The sequence below is a fragment of the Dermacentor andersoni genome, chromosome 8 (genome assembly GCF_023375885.2).
Source record: "Dermacentor andersoni chromosome 8, qqDerAnde1_hic_scaffold, whole genome shotgun sequence".
In the NCBI taxonomy this organism is placed as follows: domain Eukaryota; kingdom Metazoa; phylum Arthropoda; class Arachnida; order Ixodida; family Ixodidae; genus Dermacentor; species Dermacentor andersoni.
In genome coordinates, this window is record NC_092821.1 from 70439960 (window position 1) to 70455801 (window position 15842).

Below are 15842 nucleotides of genomic sequence, written 5' to 3' on the forward strand. Positions count from 1 at the left end.
ATTTTAAAGAATTTTTAATTTATTGGAATAGGAAGTCAATTCTGGAATATTCATCCACAAATTATTTACTGTGTTGAGGCATTGTGCAACGTACTACTGAGTTGTAGCATTTTTTTTTTCATTATTTATTTAAGCGAGTCAAACATTCCTCCGTAATCTCATAACTAGCCCGGGTAGATAAGTTTAGACTTTTAACTATCGATTTTTCTTTGATATATACGTTCACGCTACACGGATGCTGGAAAATTTCGCTACATTGGTGAAAGAGATGTGCAAATAAAAACAGAAAGCAAGAAATTTCATTCTCCGCGCTTATTTTTCGTTTGAATTATATTTTCAAGCGTTAAGTGGCACAACCCTCATTTTCACTTCGGTGTAGGTGTGTTTTCATAGCACTAGGCGAGTACCCTGTGATTCTGCGCGAACAAACAAACGGGTCATATGCGAAATTCACAAAATAAAAAATAAAAAACTACAATGTCTATGCTGTAAATGCACTGTGCTGATATCGCAAAACAAGGGCACCTAAATTGTCAACTGGAAAAATGGGTCTATCTTAATGAAGCGGAATAAAGCAATAAAAGGTGGCACGATCTGTCTGGCAATATGATTGCACTTGAGGACCACCATAGCGGATCACCAATTGGTGTGTAAAGAAAAAGGCTTCGAGTGGCCATGTATTATGGTATTTCTAGAAACCAATATGCCGGGTTGTTTAACTTTTGCGCCAAATTAATTAGATAGAGTTCCATCGGTGTATGTGGCAATCGCTCAATGTGAATAAATAGTGAAATGAAATGGCTAGAGCTGCGTACGGGAGTTTTCAAGAATGCCTTCACTGTATACTGCCACACAACTATTTCGAAGTGTAGTACTGTCGTTTATATCACACTTTAAAGTATTAGCATAGTGATAAGATGATTTGCTTTGTTCTTTGAAGCATTACTTTAGCGCAATATGTAATGCTGTAGAATCCCATTGTTGATAATATTCGTCTGCTTCTTTTTGTACGTCCTCCTCCCAAAACAATAAAGAGGAGTTGTGCAATTCTCGGTGGCATTTTCCAGCTTTGTCCCTTCATGTTTTCCTCTCTTTTCACTGTATATCTGTTTTCATATCAAATTGTTGGATAATCTGTGCATGTTCGGCTAGTAATAAAATGAAATTATTCTTTTTTGCCCATTTACAGAGTGTGGCCAAGAAGAGGCGACACAGGGCAAAACGCTGCTTTTTTCAGCTCGAAGACCACCCGGCACCATTGATCACATGACAGTATCTTCACGAAAAGCGAAGACTCGACCTAACTTCGTATAGGCAGACGCAGTAATTGGTCTAATTCAACCAGGCTGGGCAGGAAGCTTTCGGGCCCGGGCTGGGTACGCGCCAAGTTTAAGTCATTGGGCCGGGCACGGGCGGACCAACGCATGACACTTTCGAGCTCGGGTGGGGCCCGTGCCTGAAAAGTCGCGCTCTGTGTTGTAAGATTGAGTGCATGAATACCCGGGAAATTAGGACATTAAACAGCTTAGAAATGTTGGTAACCATTTATGACCAACTCAATTTAAAGATCTCATCATAATTATTCAGACATCATAGTAGTCATTAAAAGACGATAGAGAATGCTCTAATATTCCAATTATCCCATGCATGAATAACTAAGTTTTATGTTTAAGAAGGGGACACTGACGACGTTTAGGCAGGGTAAAATATGACGGTATGCTTAAACATTGATCTCCCCGCGTACGATCTACTGCAGCACCGCAAAGTCCCCAGGATGAGTTGGTGTGCTAGTTGGTAATACATGTCTACTGAACCATAGCGCCAAATAAATTGACAGTGCTTCAATAAATCACACGATAAATTGACGGCGCTTTGTGTTGTCTTGACTCTGCTACTCCATGTCGTTATGTTGTACGCTGTGATACAATAAACGCGCAGTTCTACCTTACCACTATAACACCACGCGAATCACGCGAAGCTAAACCATTTTCTTAACAACGGCCTAGGTAGAAAACTGACATAATAATCTACGCGAACGATCATCTGTAATAAACAGAAGCACAACATACAAAGCGCAGCTCACCGAAATCTGTCGGTCACTGTGTAGCTCTGGCGGTGTTCCTGCGATGAGTGCTCTGCAGCGGTCGTGCGATACGTGGGGAAATGAAAAGAAGTCAGTGCATCGGTATCAGCAGGAGCCACGTTATCACTCGGAAAGTGTCTCCGCTGTCATGCGTCCATGCGATAACGCCGAAGAGTCACGCGCACCCATGGAATACTCAAGCAGCCGCCCCGTACAAAAATGATTGCTGATTAACCATTGATGTATTGTTGGGGAATTGTTGAAACAACGGACTTCAACAAATTTTCAAAAGCAATTGAGTTCGCTCAACACTTGCACAAAAATATTACCGTTGAGTGTTCTCAATAAACAATTTATTGGGTAATTTGTGTTGATTTTTGTAGTTGTTTTTTGTTGTGTAGCAGTTTAGTCCAGTATACAATAATTAGAACTCGCATATGAAGACACTCCAAAAATGTAATGCGAAGCGTTCCAACCTCATTCCTGTCACTTTGCGGCAGGTAGGTTCTTCTTTCGCCTCGTTTTCATAAAAGGAAAATAATGTGTGACCGATGGGGTGGCATTGAACGTCGGCCGTCGAGCCCGGTGCTCTAACCATTAGGCCACGAACGCGCGCATGTTCCACTCGTTCGAAAGCCAGTAAGTTCTGAAATGCTTGGCGCTTGCGCATCGTGCCACTTCCTCGTGCAGTCGCTACATCTGGAGCTTTCAAGCGCCTATATCCGGGACCGCCCCACTTTCGTAGCCGTTTTCGCTCTGTAAAGCCTGCAGCGTTAGACTAGCTTCATGACCGCCCAAGTTCATAAAGATTTATTTCTTCGCCGGTGTACAAAGCCATCGTCGTTTTAACATACACTAGATGACATAGCAATTGGTACGATCCAAAATGAGCACGTTTCGGGGAGCAGAAGAATGCGAAGTTCATTCGCAAACACGGTGACTACGCGCATGTGGAGTTCCCCAAAAGTAGACACGGTGGCAGCGCGGCCGGCGATAAGACAGACGCCAACACGCGACGACGCTACCTTCGAGCATCCGACGCGCTGTGGGAACCGTAGGATGCAAGCGGCGCACACGCTGCAAACATACACGTGAGAGATCTTCGAATTTCCTGCGTCGCCCCCTCTGTCCGGAAAGTAAATATAGCTGTTTTTATCCAACGGCCGTGGTACTAGATCAAACAACGAACACGCTTTGAGATCGCAGCGCGCAGCCGCTATAACCATTGACTTCAAAGAGCTTCTGATTCAGAAACAGCCGCAACAGTATCGCAGCTAATCGCTGTATCTGCGGCTGCTCCCGACTCTCGCCGTGCAAGAAGCATGCGATTTATTTGAGCCTCGCCGAACTGTCGTCCTCCCGTTTCCCATGCCTGCAGGACAGGTCCCGTATGTTCAGAAGAACACCAAAGGGGAATGAAAGAAATACAGGTCACGGACTCTTATCATACCTTACTTGTCGCCTCGTCATCTGCAAAGGTGCTATAAACTATTCTAGTAGCGTCGCTTTTGTAAAAACAATAAAATTAGTAGTAATTTTTATTTCTAGGTGGCGCTACGAACGTCAAGGTAGCGTTCGGGTGTGTGTGTGTGTGTGTGTGTGTGTGTCTGTGTGTGTGTGTGTGTGTGCGCGCACGCGGTTGCAACCGTTGTAGCTTCGTTTTGAGCAGGCTTTTGCAACAGCACATCGTTACCGCTAGTTTCCTAGTGGCATATTTTGGTCGTAGTATTTATTGTTTACGCTACAAATTAGGTTGTTCTTAAAACTTTATGAAGGTTAGTGTATGAAAAATTATTACCAGTTATTAGTGGTTTTTCCGTGCGGTTACTTTGTGTTTGAAAAGTTTTTATAACTCCATGCGATAGTGAAGCTGTGAACGGCTTTCGGACTCAGTTAGTTGGTTGCCGTTGTGTCGTGAATCACGCCTCGTGCTTTTTGATGAAAATATTTTTTCTTTTCGGACATCGTGACGCACATATTAGTGAAATGCTTTGACGACGATAAGTGGGACATTTATTCGTTGAAGTCGTTGGCTGATCCAGCTGCTAGTCTCCGACTGATGTGCGAGCCTGGCTGTTTTTTATGAGCTGCGCGGCAGAGGTCATGATGCCTGTTGGAGAGAAGGTACCCCGAAACAGTCGCAGCCGAACTTCTGCATATAGGTAAGCAATCTCGTTTTCTTGGGCACGTTGCCTTTTTTCTATTTTGACATTGACAAGCGTGAGATGTTAAGCACACCGTTCACTTTCTTCAAGCAAACCGTATGCCCCGGAGCTAAAGCGCGCGATACTAACGCTCGCTGCCGCCGTCACTTCGTTTGAAGCAATAGTAGGCGAAGAGGCAGCGGTGCCCCACGTGCGTAAAATTGCATTGCTTCATTTGTTCCTGTCTAATGACCTTTCCTTAATTTGTATGAGAGAACACAATTGAAACATAAGGATCAGCTTCTGTGAGCAGCGATAATTTTGTACAGTGGTCACGCCATCTTTCATAGGGGCTCACGTGGTTCGTCTGAGCGCTTGTTATCGCGTTCCGATACGTGAGAGGCGCGCTGCCTTTCAAGGTATTTAGGCAGACACTACGAGCTTGAAGTAATTTTGAAGTAAATCCGCGCAGCCAACCGCAAAACGCAGCATCTCGTGACATCGACATCAAGGAAAGATTGTAAACAACCGAGAAAACGGTACGTCACGAGTTTGCATTACCATCGGGGCGGGCCCGGCGAGGAAGTTTCTCGCCGCTACGAGCGTGACGGTGTCTTTTTGAACAACGGAGCTGTTCAAGCTTTTAGTTCCGCCGTGGAACGTTACCAGAAAACTCAGCCCAGCTGTGCGCCGTCTCACGTTGCCTAGCAACCACCTTCGAGAGCACCGATCCGCGTAACTAGCACCGTACGCGCGTAGGGAGGAGTCGTGACGCCCCAGGCGAGTAAAAGCTCAAAACAGCCAGCGCGGCAACACCCTCTCGACTCCTCTACTCCGTGCGTACGTGATACTGCCATGGGAAGACCGAACAAAGTTCGCAAGCCCGAAGGAGAAGCGACTTAGATGGAAGAGCGTTAGCATTGTGTCCAAATGTGCTTGTTGGTTCATATTAAAAAAAAAATAGTGAGGCAGGACAGAGCGCTGACTGACTAGGGGCGCTTAACGTAAAGCTATTCCATGCTTTTCTATTCCAATTCTGCAATCATCCCTCCGCCATTGGCCAACAACTTTTTTTAACCACCCCCACTTCGCCTGTCTGTCACGCGACCTCACGACAACCGTGGTAACTGATATGATGTGAACACACTGATTATGCATGACTGCAAAGAACAAAAGAAAGCTAGTTATTTCTGATTCTATGCCTTTTTGCCATTAGACCTGGGCTATTGGTCAAAAGTTTTCGGGCTGAACCCGCTTCACCTGCCTGCCATGCGACGGCAAAAAAACCGCGAAAACTTACTGCGTCAAAGTGACGTGTACGCGTTAAAGATGCATTAATATGCCGAACAAAACTGAATTTTTTTCTGAATAGCCGCAGGCTGTCCCGTTCCGAAAGGAAAAAAAGATGGCTGCCGCTGATCGCTTAGGCACTGACTACTCGCAACTGCCGGAGAGCATGGGTTTATTTTCGTGCAACAATAGTTCTTGCGTGGCTATGTAACGTTTTCGAGCACTTTCGGCACGTTTACGACCTCGTTGAGTCAACTTTTCTTGGTTGATGATCCTTTTTAGCGGTATTCTTATCCTTCCGATGCATGACGCCGCGATTTCCGACGAGCCACCGCAAGCAAAGTAAGGAATCGCAGACGCCGCACCACCCTCTTCATCCGGTTATTGTTTTTCAGTGCACTGGCTCGGCCCCGTCAAATCCCTTTCCACTTGAGCGGGGCTCCTCGCCTCTTATCAGCCACTTAGATAAGACAAGCCGCTCAGTCTAGGCAATGTTATTCGTTTTTAAAGCCAACAAAAGTGACCTCCTATAAACAAAGAAAGCATTTGGTTCGTCTCTTTGAACAACCCTGCGGGTCACCGCCCGATGCTTGCGTCGGCGGTTGCGCAAATTACGCAATGGGCGAAACATCCCTGCAAATGTTGCTATTATTGTTTCTGTAGGGACCCTCTTATTATCTACAAGCCTGGTACAGCGGTACACGGAAAGTACACCTACTGCAGAATATATCTTCGGGATTTCTGATGAACTTGATCTTATGTACACACAGCGGACTAGGCCTTTGCAGCAAGCTAGGTGAGGAAGGATGGAGCTCACCTGCTGCGGGGCAAAATTAGTGCATTCTAGCAATTCCTGTACACAGGCTTGGTCTGGTGAACAACAGAGGATCCCACTACGTCCTAACTGTCGGACCTCAGCTATGTGCCGGAAGTGTGACAAGATTTCGCGAAGGTCTGACTTAACGGCCTTGGGGTTCTTCAAGCGAATGTATCCTCCATTGGTAGGTGCCAAAGTCGCAGGAACGCTACTGGTTCCACTGCGAAGGAACAAGTACACTGGTAGATCCTGTGGGAGAACGGAAGCAGACCAGAGGAAAGCCCTCTGCTCCAGATATGAAAGAGACATCGCCTTGCCAATAACTACCCCTGCCAATAAAAAGAATAAGACAGAAACAATATTGGTAAGAAAAGGAATATGACCGCCGGCTACTTGTCAGCAAACCCGGATGAGGTCCGGACCGGGCACGGTACAAGGCCGTCGCAGATCAGAACGTTTGAACACCGCCTCGCCACGTTGAAGCACCGCCGCTTGCTCATGCCCATCGTACTTCTCGTCGTCTTCGTAATAAACAAAGCTTGCGACGCCTGTTCAGCCGAGCAAACGCCGTTAATTTATCGGCTCTACCATATGCTGGACCTTATTGGAACGGTCCTCCAGATAGAGTGGTTGATGTGGGAAACGCTGATGCATTTCAGAAATAAAAGCTAGGAGGAACTGCACGTCCTGTTTTCATAGTTTATCTCGTTTGGGTTTTTCGAATGAACTATTGAACCATTGTACAGCGATGTTTGATTAGTACAAGAGGTCTTGCTTTCGCTAGACATACTTTAGCATTCGCACTGATAAAATTTTTTGTATCTGCATTTAGTGCCCTAATACTAACCCAACATGACCACTGTACTCAGTAGTTTTGTTGTTTGCTTGATAACGTACCGATTATTTCTATTGCAGAACTCGAAAACATTCGCTCCATGTTATTGATACAATTTTTTGTGTAACCCCGTTCACGTAATGGTCCAATAGACACCTGCGATGTATCTGAATAAATAATAAATGAACTAACTGTAATGCAAAGTCTGTACGTATTGACACTACGCGTCGCCCATGTCACATAGCGCGTCAAACGGCACAATGCAATGTTAATCATGATCAGATGATGAGTTAATGGTATTCTCTCAGACACCGGACGGTGACAGTCACCTAGGCTGCTTGAATTAATGAGGCATGCCATACATGTTTTTCCTTACATGAATATTTGTACTTCTTCGTAGTCTTTCTCATGCAAGATTTCTCTATCTACCTTGTACCGATACCTATGCAACTGCTACATGGTGTGCCACACGATGTAATGATATGCAACTATAATGAAAATGGCAGACGTATAGACGCTACGTGGCGCGCATTGCGCAACGCAGGGCAAGTGGCACGAGATGGTGCTAATGCTAATGATGATGATTTATTGGCATCCCTCTTCAAACACAGCGGTGACATAGCCTGTGTACCAATACTCGCCGTACCCACGCAAAGTAGAAGGCTAAGTGAACAGAAGCCATCTTAAGTTTCGCTCCAATTTTCGCGAAGAGGTAAAATAGTCAGCTTCGCGAAGGCAGCGTCGATGTCAAGAACGATGGAGGCTACTTTCATTTCCAAGCGAGATGGCGGCTGATCAGGTCGCTAGGAAACTCGACGGGAAATTCGTCTGCCTACAAGGAAACGTACGCACGCTTTCTTATGCCCTTAATCTTAGTCACGCCGTGTTTTCATAGGTTTGCTGGCACAAATGCTTGATATACAGAAGTCATGTGTAATTTTCTCAACTTCTTTTTTTGTCATCGCGAGGTGGTGTAACGTCACCGAAGCGTCTTCCAGACGGCTCGAAATGCGTTCCGTTACATGGCCTCGAAGCTGTCTCGGCTGTCTCCTTAGCTGTCTGCGTAGACTATGTCTGATGCTAGCCAGAATTGAAAGACACCCGTAGTCACCTAGCCACCTTTATTAATCCAAGTGAACAATATAATTTTTTTCTAGCACTGTCTCATACATGTCCTTATAGTTATTTTTATTTCTAAAACCTACTTTGACTGCCGTGTCATTGCAACTGCGATGCAAATGTGCACTTATCAACGCCACGCGGTGAGCATGTCACCTCGCGTGTCTTCTCGCCCGCTAAGAGGCATTTATAGCGCATTGAAGGGCTGTTCTTGAGCTTCATTGCTGAGGTTTCGAAGTTCTTGTCAAGTCACTCCATCGTGCCCGGGAGCTAACTTTGTTTTGCCTTGTGCAAGGGCTGCTACGAGTTCGCCCAGCGTAAAGCGCGTGTCTAGCTCCTCTTTCGCCTTGTCTATCGTGGGGGAAGGCCTAGAGTGGCCTAGAGCCGACCCCTTCCTTTAAATAAAGGTTTTCTTCATTTATAGCTCATAAATACAGCCTGCCAAAAAGCGCTGGCAAAGGCAAACTTTTGCAAAGGTATTAGCTAACTGGTTACATGTCGTGATAAGTGCTGTGGTCAGTAATCATCAAACATGTGGCATCAGTGTCTGGTCCATTCAGACGAACATTGATGTTGCGAGATAGGTGCTAGAGTGTACAGATGAGGGGATTGAGCAGGTAGCAATGGTACAGCTAGATCTGGCTAACGCGTTCGAGAGGGTGAATCACCCGTTCCTGTTTACTGCACTAGATCACATAAATATGCAATCCCTGCTCCTTAGAGTAGTCAGAATATGTTATGCTAATAGATCAACGGGCTGGTAGTGAATCACTCTCTCTCCGATCCGATTGAGCTTGTATCATCAGTGAGACAAGGATGCCCTTTGTCACCATTTATGTTATTCTTGTATTGAGAGCCACTTCTTATGAGCATTCTCAAAATAAGAAAATATCCAAGGGTTTAAATTGCCGACGAATAAAGTTCGTGTTCCTGCATGTGCAAACAAAGTGGCCTTTTTGTACTGAGAAAAAGAGTGTAAAGACTGGTCCTTGCAATTATAGCAGATTTTTCTTGCGGCTTCTGCTGCAACCGTCCACCTTTTAAGAAAACTCAGTTTTTTTGGTATGGATTATGGGCCACAACGCCATTACATTACGCAGGCAGTCGATGCAAAAAAGATCTGCATTATTTAGATGTATATCTCTCACAGTATAGAAATAGCAACACTCATTAATCAAGAGAAGTTGGAAAAATTCTACGTAAAATAAAGGTATGACGAGGGCGGAATTTGTCGATGTAAATTCGTGCTAAAGTGTGCGATGTGTTTTCAGCTTCCCGTCTTATGTATGTGCTGGAAGTACTGCACTGCTCAGGACTTCGCATTCAGGCACGGCCCCGCGTATTAGAAACATTTATTCGGAGTTCGAGTTTGCGAATGCATGCGGTGCAACGATCTGTTCTTCCCCCTAGAACGTGGTGGACTAGGATTGGCCCACCTTTTCGTCAGGCAAAATGTTACTCGCCTGTTTTTCTTTCCAAATGGTGACCATCCGTTTCTTGCGTGAGACGTTGCAACTCCTCATTATCTGCCTAATATAGTAGTATTGTCAAATGCTAAAGATGTCCCACAGGCTCCTTGGGGCTTTCTCAAGGAGATCGTTCACACATTTTTTGAAAGTTAGATTCAGCCTGGAGTACATGTTTACTGACACTAAAAAAGCAATTTCTGCCGCACTGGTGGACTCGATCTTCCCGGATCCATTTTATCGTGCACCTTATTTAAGCCGAGATCATCGGGATGTACTTAAGTGGGTCCTGAAAGTGTGTGTGCCTCCTGGAGTAAAAACATTTTTCTTTAAATTGCATTCGGAAACACTCCCCCATTAAAACATCTTTAAATTCGATGGGTGCGTTGTGGTTTGGTCAACAAGGTGTCGACTCTAGCTACGGACCGAGACCATAGATCACTGTTTCATAGATTGTAGGGATGCTGTATTTCTTGGAGCACTCTCTAATGAACGCTTAGAAAGGTCATTGACATCACTCCATGTTCAATTAGGCTTCTACTGTTTAAGGTTACGGCCAGTCGTCGCAATGACATGTTCATAGCACATGGTTTATACACCCTATGGAGATTTGGACTGTGTGGTCGTCATGCCGAAAGCATGCGATCTACAAAATACTTCTTTCGTGAAAGTGCTGCGTATGTCAGAAGTTCGTACGCTGCGCAGGAACCTCCTCCAGACGGGATGCACTTGATGGACGCATGTGTGTGTTTGCCCAGGTTTTGAGTGTGTAAGTGGGTCCGCTCTGTAATATATCTTCACTTTTGCTTTCCATGGAATAAAGAAATAAAGCTCTGCCGTGGCTCAGTGGTTGAGTTGCTAACTATCCCAAAGTGGGCCCAGGTTCCATCCCGGTGGGAACTGGGTATTTTTTTCCATTCGCCGTGATAGCTGCTACGGACACCGGACACTGGCGGCGGAGGAGGTGGGGGTGGCAGACACTATCGTCAGCCGAAACAGCTATTGTAATGAGTGCATAACAGCTCACGCTGAAAGAAAAATATCAGTTGTCTCATCAAGGACCCATTCGTCGAGCACTTGGAGGCTCGGTTGAGCAGACAAGCCCTGTGGACAATAAACCGCCGGCCTAGAGTGAAGACATCGCCTGATATCTGCCTTCGCCCATTACTGTTTCATCTTGTGAACAGAATGGGCACAGGACAGTGAGACCTAAGAAATCACTTATATTCAGGTACTAGTGCACTCTTGATGGAGTATGCCAAGTTGGACACACATTTAATAGGAGTTTTCGAAATGTCTACAAAAATGCTGGGAGCGTTATCTGCGCTGCCCAGATTGTCTAAAGAAATGCTGGGAGCTTTATCTACGCTGTTCAGATATGTGACTCTTAGAACGCACACACTTACCTGGTCAGGTGGAAGACTCACAGCAGGTATCATTGAAGGCTTAAGGTTGCTCTTGTCTTGTAACGCTTCGATTTTGAAGCATTTACCATCGTTAAACTCGCAGTAGGGTTCCCAGTGCATAAAACAATGCTTTGTCGATTTTGTAGAGCAGCTCGAGCAACAGAGTGACTTGTTCTGGATGCAGCGGTCTCCAGCCGGTGTAAATGCCAAAGTCACTTTACAATCAGACTTGTAATTAGGTCTCATAATGACAGCAGTGGGGCGCGCTGTGCATCCAGGGGTGCAAGAGTGTCACTTTGTCAGCCAAGCGCGCCTTTCAGAGCTCTGCCAAAATATAAAAAAATAAGCAATTATACACTCTTGTTGACCTGCATCGTTGATTCATTGCCACGAGTATTTATTACAGATTCTTAAATTTCCTTTAAAATGAGTAGAAAATGTGCTGCCAACACTGTTTGGCTCATACGCGAATGAAAAATTCAATCTAGTTTTTCTCGCCTAACATATGCTCAACCTGTTATCAAGCACACACCGCATTTTTTATTTTTTCGATTATTTTCGGCACACATAATTTTGAAGCGAAGCTTTCTGTGCGTGTCCTCATGGCTTTTTCCTGGTGCCGTGCTCATTGGCTGCTGGATGCTGCTGAATTGGTATCTCAGCGGATATATATGTGTTTAAGTATAGAGCGTTGAGATGAAACTACCAGCAAAGCTGCCAATGTTGTCATGTTCTTGCCACAATGAAAAATAGGACACTGTTAGATGTGACTTAAGAACATCAGTTATTTATTTTTGGGGAACCTGCGTCTAGAAAAACGAGAAACAAGCAACACTAAAACAACAACCATAGGGCAAACGCAGTTGCCGATAGTCGAAATGTGATCACATCGGCTAATTATACGGCTTGCTCGTGTAACCGTAACAAGAATACATAGATCGATTAGGCTTGAAAACGCTCCGCAACGACGTGCCACGTTTTGATTTCCTTCGTGCGGGTGCTCTCGCATCCGTGCCGGCGCATGCGCTCGGTGCACATTGCGTTTTCTCTCGCTGAAACTGCGCCGTGACCGCACGGCGCAGTTTCGCCACATTAGAGCTCACCATCGCGTGTGATATACCTTGACGCCTTGTAGTCGCTGGAGTGATCGCGTGCTTGCTAACGCTGGCGTTGCTTCGGCCTTCGAGCGCAACTGCAGTTATTAAATGATAGCGCACATTTATGGACTGGCACTTGTCGATGTGCAACAAAGCTGTGACTGCTTCTTGGAAACCACGCCTCACTTTCGTTTACAAATGTTTCTGAAAGATGGAGAAAAAGCTTTTTCAGTCTGTTGTGTATTGTCTAATTATTGCGATGTATGCTTGCACTTACGTATGCAGTGTTATATGTCAAGACCCTTTTCACAACTCAATATGTCTTCTGGGTTCCAAACCGTATAGGTCTGATGTATATTGCTTTCTGTTACAACTAAAAATTTTGCATAACCTGAAGCTAAAGAAAATCAGTACATATATTCTTGACTAGATAATGAGTTAAACAAATGTTGCAATGCCGAAAACGAGTTTCTAGGCGTAAGTAGGACAACCACGCGAGACACAACACGACTAGTAACGTTAGGTAGACAGACGACTACTGAATACCGGATGGTATGATACTAAGGTGACTACGTAAATTCTAATGGAATGCCAACATGTTCACCATGCCAGAACAATGGAGAACATCCACTTTCAGGAAGCGCTAAGGCACAAAACTTATGGCAGGGCTAACTGGGTGGCACTGAAATTAGTTGAAACGCTTGTGACGATTGATTTACCATTAGAATTTCACCTGCAACGCGAAGCAGTGAGTCGTTTGTGGTGTGTTTGCTGGAGCAAACACTCGCAGGCTTGATTAAGCAGTGTTTCTTTGAGTAGTAAAAGAATTTTAAGTTGTTTTCATTTCCGAGAGTTGAGCCTGTCCATGATGTACTATGAACGTATAGCGTAGAAGATAGCAACTGGGGGATTGGCCACGAACTGGTTGTTCAGAGAAAATTGATAAATAGAAATGTAAAAGAATACCGACAAGATTTGTGAACAGGTAGATTAGAATGAAGATGTAGTATGTAGATAAATATTCTTTAAGGGACGAATTGACTGAAAGCAAAAATAACAGTAATCGAAATAAATTTGATCGAAAGAAATTGAATCCTCCAAGTCTGATTTTATAGTATCAATCTCGTTGATTCTTCAAGAAAATCGGAGATGGCTTCGCAAGCTTTCATGTTGCTGTGCCCAAAAATAGATGCCGCCAAGGATAGTAATCTTGGAAAATTCAAATCTAATTTAAGCTTGAACGGTCTTTTTGGGTTCTTTCTAGCGAATTAAAAGGTCGTTCACAAGCAATGGAGAGAAAGGATGTGTAGACTCATAGTGCCCACTAAATTGACATTTGGTGTGGATTACACTGCAGCACTGTGCGAGTAAAATTTAGACATGATATTCGGCAACGTAGTTTAGTGTTTCAGCGAAGAGCATTGGCGTTCGACAAAGTTTATTGCTCCAAGGATGCGAACGGAGTGGGAAATTTGAGGAGTTTGTAAGACACAGGGTACAGAATTCACGCAGGATCATTTTTTTCTCACAAATCTAATTTCTACTATGAAAGATGATACCGGCTAAATATTATGAAACGGACCATTCACAAACGTCTTGGCCAAAAAAGCTTACATTTCATTCAAAAATAGGCCCGTATGGCCAGACACTCAATTTGGAATGTGTGGAACCAGGCCCACATGCACCTAAAGAACTTGTTAGGTTTGCAAACGCCTTAAAAGAGATTCATGTAACCTGAAAATTGATTGTATACCTAACCTTTGAAACCTGGTAACAAGAGGTGGGATCTTACATTCCAGATGTAGAACTTTAGGGAGCATATCGTATGGGACTTTCCAGGCATGGAGGCCACTCGGGCACTCTAAGGTGCTAAAGTATTACAGCATGAACAATGTTTTTCACTCCCTCCGCAAGCCAACGCTACTCCGGTGCTACAGTGCAGTGGGATTCCAACCGTGAAGGACGAATCATTGGAAGGATATACCTTTAACCCATTTTCTCAATTCTTCTATCCCCTAACATAGGCCAGCATGCCATCTACTTTCAAAATAAAGTTTTTTTCTGTTGATCCATTCTTTTGCTTGCAGTTTAGGTAGCAGTAACCATAGTCGCGAGGTGTGCTTTTCTAAAAGCACAAGAGGGCGATCTTATAGACAGGAGGTCCAGAGAACAAAGCACAAATTTCTATATTTGGCCAACATGCATGCGGTAGGTTGATAACAGCTGTTTCAAGACATTCCTGACCGACTGTTGCTCTAAGTACATACGGAACGACAGACACAAATACCTTGTGCTGTAATACAGTCAATCGAGGCTTTCTAAGACCGAACCGTCATATATGAGAAGAACATATCTTGACCGCCTCTACTTGATGGATGAGACTTAGGTGAGAAGAAAACAAAAATATATAGGATAATTCAAGGAAAATGCAAACACAGAACACTGCTCAACGCTGAAAGAGATGCATTGTAAGTATGAGTGGATAAGCCAACTGTGCAGAACATACATCAGTTGTCACAGTCTCGCAGTCTTGGACAAAGTCGACAAAGTCAGGTGAGGGGATAGGGAAAGCGCTGTCGTTTCTTTCGCGCAATAGAACTGTCCAGAGGTTCCGGGCCGTCGCCCAAAGACTGCGGCCGCCGGATTCATGCAAGTCTTTTTCCTCACGACCTAAATAAAGCTTGCATCAACTCGCTTTCGTGCAACAAAAGCTGATTTATTTTATTACTATATGAGTTACAGGTGATGCATGTACAGGTGACCTTATGAGTGCAAGATGATATGTCCAGTAGGACACTGCACGGTACTGGGCTGGACCAAATGCCCGGGCCCAGGCTTGGCCCAACGGTAGGATCTAGGAACTTCGGGATCGGGTGCGACCCGTATGAGCCCGGGCTATGAAAAATTATGGGGTTTTACCTGCCAAAACCACTTTCTGATTATGAGGCACGCCGTAGTAGAGGACTCCGGAAATTTCGACCACCTGCGGTTCTTTAACGTGCACCTAAATCTAAGTACACGGGTGTTTTCGCATTTCGCCCCCATCGAAATGCGGCCGCCATGGCCGGGATTCGATCCCGCGACCTCGTGCTCAGCAGCCTAACACCATAGCCACTGAGCAACCACGGCGGGTGAGCCCGGGCCATGCTATATACAATTCCACAAGGCCGAAGGCTCTATAGTCTGTAGTCTTAAGCAAATTTTAGGTCAGTGGTCTCTGGCAGTGTATCGCGAAGACGACGCATGCAGTACACGGCACCGCAGCAATACGCTGCACAGATTAGTGTACATTAGCGGAACTCTTAAGTCACTGGGGAAACGTACCTGTGATCATCAGCGCCAATCATACTCCTTCTTTTCAATGCGATCAACATTCTTTACATACTTTATCTATCTATCTATCTATCTATCTATCTATCTATCTATCTATCTATCTATCTATCTATCTATCTATCTATCTATCTATCTATCTATCTATCTATCTATCTATCTATCTATCTATCTATCTATCTATCTATCTATCTATCTATCTATCTATCTATCTATCTATCTGTCTGTCTGTCTGTCTGTCTGTCTGTCTGTCTG

At 44.7% G+C, this 15842-nt stretch overlaps 2 protein-coding genes across 2 annotated transcripts in view; one reads left to right on the plus strand and one right to left on the minus strand.

The window, feature by feature from the left end:
* The window catches only part of LOC126538866 (uncharacterized), a 48110-nt gene extending 45946 nt beyond the window's left edge, over positions 1-2164 (minus strand). Inside the window, exon 1 of the mRNA XM_050185590.2 lies at positions 2084-2164. The gene's annotated coding sequence lies outside the window, so the exon portion shown is untranslated. The remainder of the gene's footprint in view (positions 1-2083) is intronic.
* Positions 2165-4126: 1962 nt separating this feature from the next.
* Positions 4127-15842, plus strand: part of LOC129386796 (uncharacterized) — a 111995-nt gene continuing 100279 nt past the window's right edge. Inside the window, exon 1 of the mRNA XM_055075006.2 lies at positions 4127-4245. The gene's annotated coding sequence lies outside the window, so the exon portion shown is untranslated. The remainder of the gene's footprint in view (positions 4246-15842) is intronic.